Raw genomic sequence first — 15,478 nt, 5'->3', positions numbered from 1 at the left:
AGTGGCTCATACCTGTAATGCTAGCACTTTGGTAGGCCGAGACAAGTGAATAACTTGAGCTCAGGAATTGGAGACCAGCCTGGACAACATCGTGAAACCCCATCTCTACTAAAAATACAAAAATTAGCTGGGCGTGGTGCTGCACGCCTGTAATTCCAGCTACTGGGGAGGCTGAGGCACAAGAATCGCTTGAACCTAGAAGGTGGAGGTTGCAGTGAGCCGAGATCACACCACTGCACTCCTGCCTGGGTGATGGACTGAGACTCTGTCTCAAAAAATAATAATAATAAAAAGTTTTAAGAATACAAAAAAGCGTATAGAATAAAGCTATAAAGAAAATATTTTGTACAGCTGTACAGTGTGCTTGTGTCTTAAGCCAAGTGTTACTACAATAGAGTCAATGTTTTTTAAAAATTAGAAGTTTATAAAGTAAAAATTTACAGGAAGCTAAGGTTAATTTATTATTGAAGAAAAAAAAATTGTAAATAAGTTTAGTACAGCCTAAATATATACTGTTTATAAAGTCTACAGTAGTGTACAATAATGTCCTAGGCCTTCCCATTCACTTACCGCTCACTCACTGACTCACCCAGAGAAACTTCCAGTCCTGCAAGTTCCATTTATGGTAAATGCTCTTTACAGATGTACTTAAAAAAAAATCTTTTATGGCATATTTTTACTGTACTTTTTCTATGTTTATGTAGGTTTAGATACACAAATACTATTGTGTTACAGTTACCTAGTATTCAGTACAGTAACATGCTGTACAGGTTTGTAGTCTCAGAAAGTAGGCTAGACCATATAGCCTAGTATTATAGTAGGCTGTACCATCTAGGTTTGTATGTGTTAACTCTGTAATGTTCACATAACAATGAAATCACGTAATGACACATTTCTCAGAATGTATGCCTGTCGTTAAGTGACACATACCTGTATTTAGCTTTGTAAGAAACTCCTAAACTGTCTTTCAAAGTGGTTGTACTATTTTGCATTCCCACCAGTAATGAATGAGAGTTCCTGTTGCTGCATATCCTTATCACCATTTGATGTTACTAGTGCTTTAGATTTTAGCCATTCTAATAGATATGTAGTAATATCTCGTTGTTTTAATTTGCAATTCTCTAATGATATAAGATGCTGAGCATCTTTTCATATGCTTATTTGTCATGTGTATATCTTCCTTGGTGAGGTGTCTATTCAGATCTTTTGCCCTGTTTTTTCTTTTTTTTTGTTTTAGTGGTGGTTGTTTTTTGAGACAGAGTCTCCCTCTGTCGCCCAGGCTGGAGTGCAGTGGTGCAATCTCAGCTCACTGCAACCTTCACTTCCTGGGTTCAAGTGATTCTCCTGCCTCAGTCTCCTGAGTAGCTGGGATTACAGGCACACATCACCATGCCTGGCTAGTTTTTGTATTTTTAGTAGAGAAGAGGTTTTACCATGTTGGCCAGGATGGTCTCAATCTCCTGACCTTGTGATCTGCCTGCCTCAGCCCCCCTAAGTGCTGGGATTACAGGCGTGAGCCACCACACCTGGCCCTATTATCGAATTTTAAGAGTTCTATGTATATTTTGATATAAGCCTTTTATTAGATGTGTTTTCTCCCAGTCTGTGGCTGCTTTCTTCATCCTTTTAACACTGTCTTTTGCAGAACAGAAGTTTTCAATTTCAATTAAGTCTAACGTGTCAATTTTTTCTTGCATGGATCTTGCTTTTGGGGCTGTACCTAAAAAAGTCATTGCCAAACTCAAGGCCATCTAGATTTTCCCCTACGTTATATTTTAGACATTTTATAGTTTTACATTTTGCAAATGCAGTGGCCTGTGATCCATTTTGAGTTAATTCTTGTGAAAAGCATGAAGTCTGTGTCTAGCTTCATTTTTTTTTTTTTTTGGATGTGGATGTCTAGTTCTAACACAATTTATTGAAAAGACTGTCCTTTCTTCATTGAATTTCCTTTTCTCTTTGACAGTCAGTTGACCACATTTGTGTGGGTCTATTTTGGGCTATTTACTTCAATTCGAGTGATCTATTTATCTGTTTTTTCACCAATACCACATTGTCATTATCACTGTAGCTTTATAGTAAGTCAGTCTTCCAATAGGTAACAGTATAGTTATATCTATAAAAATATATTGCCTAGGTCATATCCCAGAATAATTGACTCAGAATCTCTGCTGCGACTCCAGTATATTTACATATATTTAAAGCTTTCCAGGTTATTCTGGTGGACAGGGAGAATTGAAAACCACCATTCTAAATCATAAAATCATTAACTCCTTGAAGATGTGGTTCTGTTCACTGATGTGTCTATCCCCAGTGACTTGCACAAGATGCTTAAATAGTTGTTGAATGAACAAATGACTGAAAGAACTGGGAGTATTTATCTTTCATATATATGTATGTATTTCAACATACATAGTTGAAAGCCTTTAATGTGACTTGCCCTGGAGGATGTTGCTCCTGGAGCAGAATTGGAAATTTACAGAGAGGCACCTGGCTGAATGTGAGGAAACACTGCCTCATAGTGCTAGTGGAAAGTGAGCTGCTTGTTCCTGCATATATCTCAGAAATGCCTGGAAGACCATCTATAAGAGGATGCTGTGTGGGGTGGGAAGTTGAGTAAGTTAAGATGCTATGATTATTGATTATTAGTTTGAAAAGCTGTGTCTAAGACAGAGGACTACTTCTGGCTCTCATTCACCCTGTGTAAATTGGGATGAAAGACAGGGTGTGGGGTTAAAAAAAAATCTTAAAATGACTTTGAAGCTGAATTCTCAGACTACAGCAAGTCTTCCAGTCTTTATTACTGACCAGTTCTTTTCCTTTCCCTTCCTTTCCTTTTTCCTTTCCTTTCTTTCCCTCTTTCTCCCATTCTCTTCTTCTTTCCTTCTTTCTTTCTCTCCTTCCTTTCCTTCTTTCTCTCTCTCTCTCTTTTTCCTTCCTTCCTTCCTTCCTCCCTTCCCTTCCTCCCTTCCCCCTCCCTCCCTCCTCCTTTTGAGACAGAGTTTCGCTCTTGTTACCCAGGCTGCAGTGCAATGGTGCGATCTTGACTCACCACAACCTCCGCCTCCTGGGTTCAAGCAATTCTCCTGCCTCAGCCTCCCGAGTAGCTGGGACTACAGGCACGCGCCACCATGCCCAGCTAATTTTTGTATTTTTAGTAGAGACGGGGTTTCACCATGTTGACTTGGATGGTCTCAATCTCTTGACCTTGTGATCCACCCGCCTCAGCCTCCCAAAGTGCTGGGATTATAGGCGTGAGCCACTGTGCCCAGCCTTTTTTTTTTTTTTTTAATGGAGTTTCGCTCTTGTCGCCCAGGCTAGAGTGCAATGGTGTGATCTCGGCTCGCTGCAACCTCTGCCTCCCAGCTTCAAGGGATTCTCCTGCCTCAGCCTCCTGAGTAGCTGGGATTACAGGTGCCCACCATCACACTCAGCTAATTTTTTGTATTTTTAGTAGAGATGGGGTTTCACCGTGTTGGCCAGGCTGGTCTTGAACTCCTGACTTCCAGTGATCCACCACCTTGGCCTCCCAAAGTGGTGGGATTACAGGCTGAGTCACTGTGCCTGGCTGACCAAATTCATTCTTTACTGTGGGTATCCTCAGTAAATTCTTTGTCTTTTCTATAAAATTTGGGACTTCTGTTAGTTGGAACAGCATGAGTATTTAGGGCCTGGGAAGGGTGAACGATACTTAACAGGAGAGGCAGGTTCTTTCTTTCTTCATGGAGTTCTTTCCTTACATCCCCTGCAATTAGACTAATTTAGGCACATTGAATGGAGGTGTAGACATCTGTCAGGGAAAATGAATAAATACCATAAAGTTTCTCTCTAGCACACTTAATTCATTTCACAGGCTTAATCCTGGTTATCTGCTCTTTGTTGGCAGTAGAAAGAGGGATACAGCAATTGATACAGAGATGACTAACAGTAGTCTCTTGTACATAGTATGGCAGAGAGAAATAAATAAATAAATAAACATTGGCTTAGAAGTTAGACCAGAGACAGGAGGGCTGACCACTTAACAGATATGTGGTCTTGGGGAAGTCACTGACTTCTTTCACCCATCGTATTCTGTTTTCCACCAAGTTCTGCTGTTGCTTCTTCTAAGTGTCTTTAGAAAATATGCTTACTGGCCAGGTGCGGTGGCTCACGCCTGTAATCCTAGCACTTTGGGAGGCTGAGGCGGGTGGATCACGAGGTCAAGAGATCGAGACCATCCTGGTCAACATGGTGAAACCCCGTCTTTAGTAAAAATACAAAAAATTAGCTGGGCATGGTGGCACGTGCCTGTAATCCCAGCTACTCAGGAGACTGAGGCAGGAGAATTGCCTGAACCCAGGAGGTGGAGGTTGCAGTGAGCTGAGATCGCGCCATTGCACTCCAGTCTGGGTAACAAGAACGAAACTCCATCTCAAAAAAAAAAAAGAAAATATGCTTGCTTGTTTTTATGTTATCTTACAATGTGTTAAATCATTACCATTTTCTGTTGCCTGAATCTCTGAGAGAATTTATTAACTTGTTTTCTTATTTCCACTCCTACCCCCTTTCTGCACTAAATAGCCAGTGATCTTTTAAAAAATGTAAGAGTTTGTCATTCTGCTTTCAAACCTTCCAGAGCCTTCCCACTGCTAAAACTTGTGACAAAAGCCTAACTCCTAATTATGACCTGAAAGAGACACCACATAATCTGACTTCTGTCATGTCTCTTAAGAGCAGGGTTTGGGAGGGGGAGAAGTGAGGTAATACTGCCTCCTAGGGAGCATTTGCAAATGCGTGAAGGTGTGTTTTATTGTTTCAGTAATTAGGAGGCACTACTAGAGGCACTACTAGTCTGGACCATGTTGGTTTCTATAATGTGTTGTTCAGTTCAGGTTCCTTCACAATGCCTGATACACAATAGTTGGTTAAAAAATACTTATTGTATGAGCTCACATTTTCCCTGGACCTCTGTTTTGACATATATGAATTAGTATAGTGCCTAACTAATAAGGTTGTTTTGAGAGAGACATAGAATTTATAAAGTACCTGGTACACAATAGTTCTTAATAAATGATAGCAGTGGCCAGGTGTGGTGGCTCACACCTGTAGTCCATAGTTTGGGAGGCCGAGGCAGGGGGATTGCTTGAGAACAGGAGTTTGAGACCAGCCTGGGCAACATGGCAGACCCTATCTGTACAAAAAATACAAAAATAACCGGGTGTGGTGGTGGGCACCTGTAGTCCCAGCTACTTGGGAGGCTGAGGCAGGAGGATCATCTGAGCCCAGGGAGGTTGAGGCTGCAGTGAGCCAAGATCCAGCCACTGCACTCAAGCCTGGGTACACAGCAAGACTCTGTCTCAAAATCATAATAATGATGATGATGATGATGTAGCAGCTGCTGAGCTTTCATTGCTTAGAAGCAGCTACAGGGGCCCACCTAGCTTTTCCTGGAGCATTAGAATTAGAACCTGGCACGTTGGGGGAGGGAGGAAGTGACTCTCTTTTTCTGAGGCCTAATCTGAATCCTAGGTCTGACCTGAGGAATCCTAGAATAGACTCCTCTATACTCAGCTGTAGAAACTAAAGCACAGAGAAGCACTGGTTGCATTCCTTGACTCTGGAGCTCACGCAGGACTCTGACAAGCCCTGGAAAACCTGGCCCCGGAGAGAAATTACCTCTTGCTGGAGACTGGGTGTGGGAAGATAGCCCTCTCCCTGCCCCTAGCGCTGCTTTGCAGAAAAGGAGAAGCACGCAGCTTCCTCCCGCCTCCTTCCCTCCTTTCTTCCCCCGCCCCTTCTGTTTCACCAACCCAGACGCAGCGCCTTCGCTGCCGCCCTGCGAGGGCACGAGCGTGCTGCACCTCGGGAGCTGGCGGCTGATCTGCTGGGAGCCCAGAGCAGCCCAGCCCAGCCGAATCGAACGGAGCCGTTGGAGACGGGGCCTAGCGGGAACCCGGCTGGGCAGGGAGAGGTGCGGCTCTGCGACAGAAACAATCGCCAGAGATGCCGGGGCCAGCCTTCCCCACCAGGTAATGCTGGCCCTGCGTGGGGCTTGCCTAGCTGGGCCGGGTTCTGGGAAATTCTCCGCCGGCCTTCGGAGAGTGGTGACACTGGATTCAGTAGATTTTGAGGGGTATCTTACTTTCCTCTTACCTTAAGGGACCCTAAATGAGAGAAGGGGCTGAGGGTGTGGAACCTTTAGATGAGCCCACCCAGAGCTAGGCCTGCACTGGAATCAGAGCTCTGCTCAGGGAAGGGTGTGAAGGGGAAGCTGCGCCTTTGGGGAACTGCTCTGCCTCAGGAACTCTGCTCCTTTGGAAGCCCCCTTCTGCTTGGTGGCCAAGGTGATGTTTCCCTCTGTCTTGGCTTAGCTGCTGGCCTGCTGGGACTGTGGGGCTTTTCTCTGTTAAGAGGTTGAGTGAACTGGGAGATAGGAGACCTGGGAGGACTGGTCCTATTCAGACATCTCCTTCAGTTGCCTTATCTGTGCAGTGAAGGACTTCACATTGTTTGTTACTCTGGCTTTCCAGGCCTTCAGATTATCTTTTGGAAAGGTGAGCTGGTTTAAAATGCTAAAATGGGCTGCAAAGATGTCCCCCTCAACACTGTAGAAGAGAGGAGAACTTGGGAAATAGACCATCCTGTTTTCCAGCCAGCCTTTTGAATGGCATCTTGCTGGTTCTTCAGAGGCAAGGCAGAGACTGAGAATGCTAATGCTTATTTTAGTGTGGTGCGTAGGTGTGTTAGGTGTAGGGAGGTAGGGTTGGGAAGTAGAAGGTCAAGGTATGTTAATGCTTCTAAACTGGCCAGTTTTTCTGTCCTTAGGTATAAAGTTGCTTTAAACTAGACTCTCTTCTCTGGAGCTCCTTCCTTATTCTGCTAAGTTAATGACAGACCTGGCTGTGGTAATATCTTAATCGCTGTAATTCCTTCCTTCTTTATTATCTGGCACCAAGAAGCTCATGTCAGGCCTGATAATAACCTACTTTGATTATTTTGGACCTCTTTCCTCCTCCCCATTTTTTCATGACTCTATGTCTTCTTCTTCTCCTCACTTTTCTATTTTGTCCTCCTGATGATTTTTCCTGTCTTAGCCCGGCCCCGTGCCTACCTTTTCTCCCACCCTCTCTTCACCCTTCCTCCTCCCCTCTTGCTTCCCCTTTCCTATTTCTCTCCATCTGTAGCCAGTCTTTCCTTCCTTCTCTCGGATCCTCCTCCTCTCAATTAGGCTTTCTTCTCTTTTCTTAAAATTTTTGGTTAAGCTTTCTCATTATTAGTAGGTTACTGGTTTTTAGGGACCTTCTGCTGTGTTTGTGAGGTCCAAATATTGTTTTCTACCTAACTCACTTGCTTCTAGCTTTTACCTCCAAATTCTATCTTCCCCAAGTACCATTCTCTCTCCTTACTGCCTCTATGCTTTGCCTTGGGCCTGCCAACAAGCAATCCTTCTTCTTGCATTTGTTTCATATCTTCTTTTCTGGTGGTGGTGGGGCAGCAGGTAGGCAGTAGGTAATAAGCAAGATGGAAAGTGGGGACTCGAGTGGGAGGTGAGCAAAAATGTCAAGTAGTGTTGGGCAGAGGTTCAAGTTCACTTTACTGAGATGAGTGACTGGGAGGACCAGAGACTCTGGCAGCTGTGAGGTAGTGCTGATCTGGAGAAAAGGAGGTAGCCCAGGGACGAAGAGGGAGGATAGCAGAGATGGGTTAGAGGGACAGGAGGAGGAGGAGGCCTGGGGGAGAAGACAGTTCTCTTTGAAAAAGAGGGTGGCCTGGACAAGATAGGGGTTATTTGGGGTCAGGGTGTGTGTAGAAAGAGAAAGATTATAGTCTGGGAAAGAGGACTATATAGGTTAATTATCTTCTCCTTTGATGACTGGCTTTTTGGACTGATTTCTACTCAGCAAATTTTTTTTTAGTTAAAAAATTTGAAAGCATTTACCATGTTTATATGTTTAAGTGTACAGTTCCATTTCAATAAGGACATTTATATCCTTTTCTCCTTCTTCATCCTTACCACTCCCTTTCCTGGCCTTTGGTAACCACCAGTCTACTCTATCATCATGAGATACACTTTTCTACCTCCCATATATGAGTGAGAACATGTGATATTTGTCTTCCTGTACCTGACAAAATGGCCTCCAATGTCATCTATGTTGCTGAAAATGACAGGGTTTCATTCTTTTTTATGGCTGAATAATATTCCATTGTGTTATATATATAATACACACACACGCACACACACATTTTCATTTTAGCTGTTATGAATAGTGCCACAGTATTCATAGGAGTGCTATATCTCCTTCATATATTGATTTCCTTTCTTTTAGATATATACCCAACAGTGGAATTGCTGAATCATATGGTAGTTCTATTTTTAGTTTTTTAGGAACTTCCATACTATTCTCCATAATGGCTCTACTAATTCACATTTTCACTGACAGTATATGAGGGTTCTTCTTTCTCTCCATCCTTGCCATCATCTATTATTGCCTATCTTTTTCTTTCTTTTTTTTCAGACAGGGTCTTGCTCTGTTGCCCAGGCTGGAGTGCTGTGGCACAATCATAGCCTCCTGCAGCTTCAACCTCCCAGGCTCAAGGAGTTCTCCTACCTTAACCTCTCAAGTAGTTGGGACTGCAGGCACTACCAACATGCCTAGTTAATTAAAAAATAAAATAAATTTTTTTCTTAGAGGTGTGGTCTCCCTATGCTGCCCAGGCTGGTCATGAATACCTGGGCTCAAGTGATCTGCCTGCCTTGGCCTCCCAAAGTGTTGGGATTACAGGTGTGAGCCACCATGCCCAGCCTCTGCCTGTCTTTTTGATATAAGCCATTTTTACTGGAGTGAGATGATATCACATTGTGGTTTTGATTTGCATTTCTCTGATGGTTAGTGATGTTGAGCATTTTTTTCATGTACCTATTGGCTATTTGTATGTCTTGTTTTAAAAAATGTCCATTCATATCTTTGCCTGTTTTAAAATTGGGTTACTTGTTTTTTTGCTATTAAGTCGTTTGAGCTTCTTATATATTCTGGTTAGTAATCTTTGTCAGATGGATAGCCTACAAATATTTTCTCCCATTTTGTGGGTTGTCTCTTCACTTTGTTAATCAACAAAATTTTTGTGAGCAGTGTCCTTAAAGTGGGGGAATTAGAGGGAAAGCAGAGATGAGAATGACAAGGTTGCTGTTTTATTGGTACTCACTGTCTACACTAGAACGTGGAATGTATATATATACAAAAAGCTTTGAATATTGCATTCATCCATTATCAAATATCTCTGAACCATCTATTCAAAGCTAGTTATGGTACGAGGTTCCTAGGGATACAGAAATTGAAATTGGACTCAGTTGCTGCCCTCAAATGCAGGTCAAGGAATATGGAAGCTCATGTGGTAAGTATTGTAGAAGGAAGCACAAGGGGCTGTGATACTGCAGAAGGCACTTTGGATTTAGCAAGACAGAGCTAGGACCTAAACTTAAGTCTTCTCTAAAGGTGATATCTATTCTCTTATCCTCTGTTATCTCCTGAGTTTGTGTATAAATACGGTGTACAAAAGAGTTTTCCTGTGTCTTCTTTTCTGCCTACTTTTGGGGCTAGACTGTAGGTACTGCTGACATGGAAAAAAGAACAATCTCATGTGGTAGGTCTCTGTGCCATGGCCAAACAAACACTCATTACCTTGGAAGGGAAAAGCCTTCTTCCCTGTTAACTTCTGGCTTGAGGCCACTTGGGTGACTATGTGCTGAGCTCCCTCTATGAGTCATTTGATCTCTTCCTTCCCTTCTTCCCCGCTCCATTTTCTTAAATTCAATTTCTGGCAGGCTGTAGAGTTCAGAGATCAGATGCAGCTAGGCTAGGCATTTTTACTTCCACTGGCCTCTGTAGGATAGGGATTTAATGCCTCATAGGGTTGGTGAGGATCAGATGAAATAATGAATGTGTGAAAATGCTTTGTAAAATGCTATATAGATGTTATTGTGGTTGTTCCCAAATGCATTTTCAAGCTGTGAAAAAATGCTCAGATACTATAGCCTGAAAGCCTAGGGTTGCCACTGACAGGCAAGAGTAGGCACTCAATATAGACACCAAGATTTTCTAGACCCTTTCTCTGCCCTCAGAAAACTCACAGACTAATGGGAGAGGATTGAGCCTCAATCCCCAATGAGTAATGGAAAAGGAGTAGGGTAGATAGGGCTTTAGGGACTAGTGATTGAGCTTCATGGTCAGAGACCATGAAGTATGTGCCTTATTTAAGGTCAAACAGATAGTAGGTGGCAATTATAAAAGATATTTTAATGACTTCTTATGATGTAACAAAAAAAACGGGAGGGGGCACTTAAAAGTAGATTGACTTCTGTTCAAATTCTGGTTCTACCACTTATTGGTTACCTGATTTTTAATCTTTTTAAGCTTCATATATAAAAATGGAAGATATTTATACCTACTTTGAAGGGTTATTATAAAGCTTAAAAATAATCATATAAAAAAAGAAAAATAATTATATAGTAGGCACTTACTAGCTATACTTACCCCACAAGTCCCCTGACTCCTAAGGCCCCCTTTTCCTGATTCATGCAGCACCTATGTCTTTCCTGTCACCACCCAATAATGGCAGTTATCATTTTGTATTGTTATTGTGGTTAATATCTGCCTTTCCCAGTAGTCTGTGAGACTTTTGAGGGCAGAGACAGGGTCTAGTAAATTGGTGTCGATACTGGGTGTCTACTCTTTTATTTCCTTTGAAATAAGATCTCACTCTGTTGCCCAGCCTAGAGTGTAGTGGCACAATCTCAGCTGACTTACTTAAGCTTTGACCTTTTGGCTCAAGCAATCCTCCCACCTCAGCCTCCGGAGTAGCTGGGACTACCGGTGGTGTGTGCCACCACACCTGGCTAGCTTTTGTATTTTTTGTAGAGTCAGGGTTTTACCACATTGCCTAGGCTGGTCTCAAACTTCTGAGCTCAAGTGATCCACTCACCTCAGCCTCCCAGAGTGCTGGGATTACAGGTGCACCTGGCCCTGAGTGTGTACTCTTGTCAAGTCCTAATTAGGTGCCAAGTATACATTGGTAAGTCTGCTGTGCTTACCAGTGTATACTTAGCAACTAAATAGGACTTGGCAAGAGTAAACACTTTTACAAAGCTTATTATTGCTCTTTTACAAAGCTTATCATTTATTAAGGAAGATGTATAATAAGTAAACAGATATAAGTACAACTCATGATGATGCTGTGAAAACCAGGAGTTCCATTTCGTTTTGTCAGATTTGAGATACTGATGAGAAACACAGGTGGTGTTGTCTAATAGATAGTGTTTAGTCTGAAAGAGACTGTTTGGTTTAGAGACCAAAACTTGGACATCATCAATATATTAATAATATGTAAAGCAATGAGAATGGAGGAAATAATCTTGGGGAAAGTGTACTGTATCAGTAAGGAAGATTCCAAGCAAGAAAGGTTCTAAGCCTTGGATGTATGGATGATAGCTGAAGAAGGAGGATTCTACAAAGGAGATAGGAGTAGACAGAAAGATAGAAGGAAAACTAAGTGAGTGTTCTTCCCTAGAAGCCAAGAAAGTAGAGTATTTGAAAGAGAAGAGAGGTCAATTACATTGAATGCTGCAAAGATACTGAGTAAGGTGAGGACGGAAAAATGAGCTTTGATTTGGCAAAATGGGGATAACTGATAATCTTGACAAGACTGTTTTTGATGAAATGGTAGATTGTTAGTTGGCAAACCGAAGGGGAGGAAATGGAGATAGTTTAAGTAGACAGTTCTTTTGAGAAGTTTTATTACAAAAGGGAGCAGAGAAATAAGTGGTATTTGGAGGAAGATGTGGGTATCAAGGGAGGGCTGTGGGTGTGGGTGTGTATATGTGTGTCTCTCTGTCTTTGAATAAGAGAAACCGAAGCTTGCTTATATTCACCCAGTATTTCTCAGATCAGTCCAGAAATTTAAATATCATCTTAATTTTTCCTTTTTTATTACATGCTATATCTAGTCTTTAAACCATTTGATTCTACCTTCAAAATGTATCTGCCTTTGACTTACTTCTCTGCCCCTATTGTCAGTCATCTGAGCCACCATTAGTTCTCACCTGGATTATTGTAATAACTCTCTAATGGTCTCTCCACTTTTGCATTGTTTCCTTGCTGCCTATTCTCCTCTGCTGCTAGAGTGGTCTATTTAAAAACATAGATCAGTGCTCAGAACCCTTCAGTGTCTTCTCACACTTGCTGCAAAAGCCAAATTGTGGCCTATAAAGTTCTGTACAATCTGACCTATGGCTACATCTCTGATCTCAGTCTCTTACCACCTTTCTCTTTGTTTACTCAACTTTAGTCTTGCCAATCTTTTTGCTGTTCTATGTGCCCAGTATATTCTCATCTAAGACATTTGTACTTGTTGCTCCCTCGCTTAAAATGCTCTTCCAGATATTACTGTGATTTGCTGTCTTATTTAATTAAGGTCTTAAGTAACCCTTTCTCAGAGAAGCCTGTCTTGATTATCTTCTCTTATGTACCATCCCCCATGCCCCTCCCCCGACTTGATGGTGTGTATTTATTTGCTTATTTCTCTGTCTGCTTCTCTTCCTAGACCATAAACTCTATGAGAACAAGGCCTTTCTTATTTAACTAGATTAGTATTGGTATATTGTAGATACTCAATAAATGTTTGTTGAATGACTGAATATATCTAACAGAGAGGGAAAGGTTGACATAGCTGAAAGAGGAGATTATTCCAGATGAGGAGTGAAGGAATACAGGGATGAGAGAGAATTGACTTTGGATGAGAGGAAGAACACCTCCTTCATTGTAACTGGAAGGAAGAAGGAGAACACAGATGAAGATACAGGGAGGCACCTAGATTTGGGGGTAGGAAGATGTAGTTTTTCTGCCAAGATTTCTGTTTTCTCATTGAAAGTAAGCTCATTAGCTAAAGGGAAGGGTTAGTAGGAAATCCAATTGAATTCCCATTTGAGGTAAGATAATCATATGTAGGAAAAGTGTCTTTGTCTATTTTGTGTTGCTATGATAGAATACCACAGACTAGGTAATTTCTAAAGAAAAGAAATGTATTTCTTCCAGTTCTAGAGGCTGAGAAGTCCAAAATACCTGCATTTGGTGAGGGGCTTCTTGCTGTGTCATCCCATGGTGGAAGGTGGAAGGGCAAGAGAGCAAGAGTAACAAGGGAAGGGGGCTGAACTCATCCTTTTGATCAGGAACCCACTCTCTTGATAACTGATCCACTCCTATGATAATGACATTAATCCATTCATGAGGCCAGAGTCCACATGACCCAATCACCTTTTAATCATCTCACCTCTCAACACTTGTGGTGAGGATTAAGTTTCCAATACTTGAACTTTGGGGGACACATTCAAACCAAAGCAGAAGGTAATCATAACTTTCAAGTGAAAGCAGTTAACTGGATTTTGTAATGTTCTCTCAGACATTTGGCTGCTTCAGTCTAATGACAGTTGGGAGAAAGTTGAGTTCAACTATCCCAAAGCTGGGATTTTGCCAGTTAAATTTTGGAAAAGAGGGGAAGGGCAAGGGGTTGATGGTTTTTAATGTTTGAGTAATTTTGATGGACTATGATTAGATAAAGAGAGGAAAAAACGCAGGGGACTGCTAGATAGTTTATTGGAGCTCAAATTGAAGTCAAGGAATTATGGTGGAAATTCTTGAGCAAGTGAGCTGCATGGATAGGAGGTTGTATTTGGAGTATATGTGGTTCATTCTAGATATTGGAATTGTTGCACATTTTGGTGATAAGGTCCTGGGTGTAATCATGAGAGTAATGTCTAACTTGGACTGGAGGTCAGAAAATGAAGTGGCCGCCAGGGTGTTGACACGATCATCATTGTGGCTGTTGAAGTCACCTAGAATAATGACTAGAGGGGTTCAGAAGAACACTGAACCAGGAACTAAGGCCTGTCAGTGGGAGTGACCAGAAAGTGAGTAGCAGGCTGCAGAGACGTGTGATAGCGGGCAGTGGAAGCTACTCAAAGGAAAATAGAGGTTTTTACAAGAGGAAGAGAAATACATGGTTTGGAAATGGCACTGAAAATTAAAGGCAACACTGATAGGTGGGGTGTGACAGGGAAAAAAGCCTCCAATTGAAAGGGATTCTAGAGAAGCCTCTTCTGGGCATAGCCAGGTTTCTTTTACGGTAAAGGAACAAAGGAGTGTTAGCCAGTGGCAAATGAGAAGTTCCAGAGGGAATAGTAGAAGGGCTCCTGAGTCAGGATGGGGCAGGGAATTTGGTCAGGTTTAGAGGGTTTACAGAAAAGGTTGGAGATGAGAGTTTCATTTACTTCTGTCATGGATGACAATGTGGGAAATCAGGACATGTTCAGGCAGAGATTGGCTGGAAGGTCAACCAACAAGGAGACAGTACAATCGATTCCATTGTTTCCTGAGAGGTTGAAGGAAGTGGCCCCTTTGTGGTTCCTTCCAGCTCTCAGATTGTAAGGACCTCAATTTAAATCATTGCAGGTCATCCAATGGGAGGTTTGGAGATTTGAAGGTGAAATTTGAATTTTTGCCTTAATTATTGGCAATAACTCAACTGGGGTTGCAGGTCAGGAATTTCCTAAGATGGTAGGCAGAGGATAAGACATATAATTATTGGTTTCTGGAAGTAACTCTAGTGACTATAAGGGTGTTAGGAGTGAGGAAGTTGTGTAGGTGTGGATGGGGGTGGGAAGGGTTAGAGGTACAGAGCCAGCCTAAGAGAACTTCAGTCTCTCACTCTAAATTTCTGGGCCCCTTCCACTTCACTTTGCTGTCTCTCATTCTATTCTAATTGTAGGAAGCCTCCAGATATGGTCACTTGTTCATTCTATCTCAAATTATATAATTAGTGTAGAAAGAGTGTTTTCAAGAGAATAATCAGAAGCTAGTCATATTTTTGCCACTGTTTCATTTAGTGATCTTAGGTAAATTGCATACCCCTATAGGTTCCAGGTTCCCATAAAATAAAGATTTTTATTTTATAAAAATAAAACTGGCTGATTCTTCAGGATCCTTTTAGCTCCCTCTTTTTTATTTTTCAGCTAACCCAGGCTGCCTTAGTCAGTGAACCTTGGATAATTACCAGGTGTGTACCAGCTCTGTACTGGGTCAGCCCTGGGGATATAGAGACTAAACAAACTCAGCTTTTTTCCCTTGAGTTATTCATGACTTGGTGAGGACAACAAGCATGGATTATGGTTGATATGATGAAATTTGGAAATTGTTGCATTGAAGTGCATATAAGATGCTATTACATTTCAGGAATAGCAGTAGTGGGATCTGTTAAATTTTGGGGAAATATAGAGGTGAGGGGCTTCTGTGATGATTTCACAGAGGAAGTAAGTCAGGTTGGGCCTTGAAGAATGAGTAGGAGTTTGCTTGGTGGACAAGTTGGGACATTTTGGGCAGAGAAAACAGCATAGGCAAAGGCAGGAACATGAAAGCATACTAAGCTGGAATGACATGTTTAGGGAATAGTA

General features: G+C 41.9%; 1 protein-coding gene across 8 annotated transcripts in view; it reads left to right on the top strand.

Moving 5' to 3' along the window:
• The window catches only part of PAK1 (p21 (RAC1) activated kinase 1), a 165,728-nt gene that overhangs the window by 74,506 nt on the left and 75,744 nt on the right, over positions 1 to 15,478 (top strand). For 2 of the 8 annotated variants that reach the window (XM_012469599.3, XM_012469596.3), the window contains exon 1: positions 5,800 to 6,008. The exons of the other annotated variants lie outside the window; for them this stretch is intronic. The gene's annotated coding sequence lies outside the window, so the exon portion shown is untranslated. Of the gene's footprint in view, positions 1 to 5,799; positions 6,009 to 15,478 lie in introns of those variants that run through there. 8 annotated transcript variants of the gene reach the window in all.

The sequence above is a fragment of the Aotus nancymaae genome, unplaced genomic scaffold, assembly GCF_030222135.1.
Source record: "Aotus nancymaae isolate 86718 unplaced genomic scaffold, 86718_ANA_hifiasm-v0.15.2.pri h1tg000059l, whole genome shotgun sequence".
Classification (NCBI taxonomy): domain Eukaryota; kingdom Metazoa; phylum Chordata; class Mammalia; order Primates; family Aotidae; genus Aotus; species Aotus nancymaae.
The sequence above is the reverse complement of the archived record's forward strand: the minus strand, read 5'-3'. Positions and strand labels throughout refer to the sequence as shown.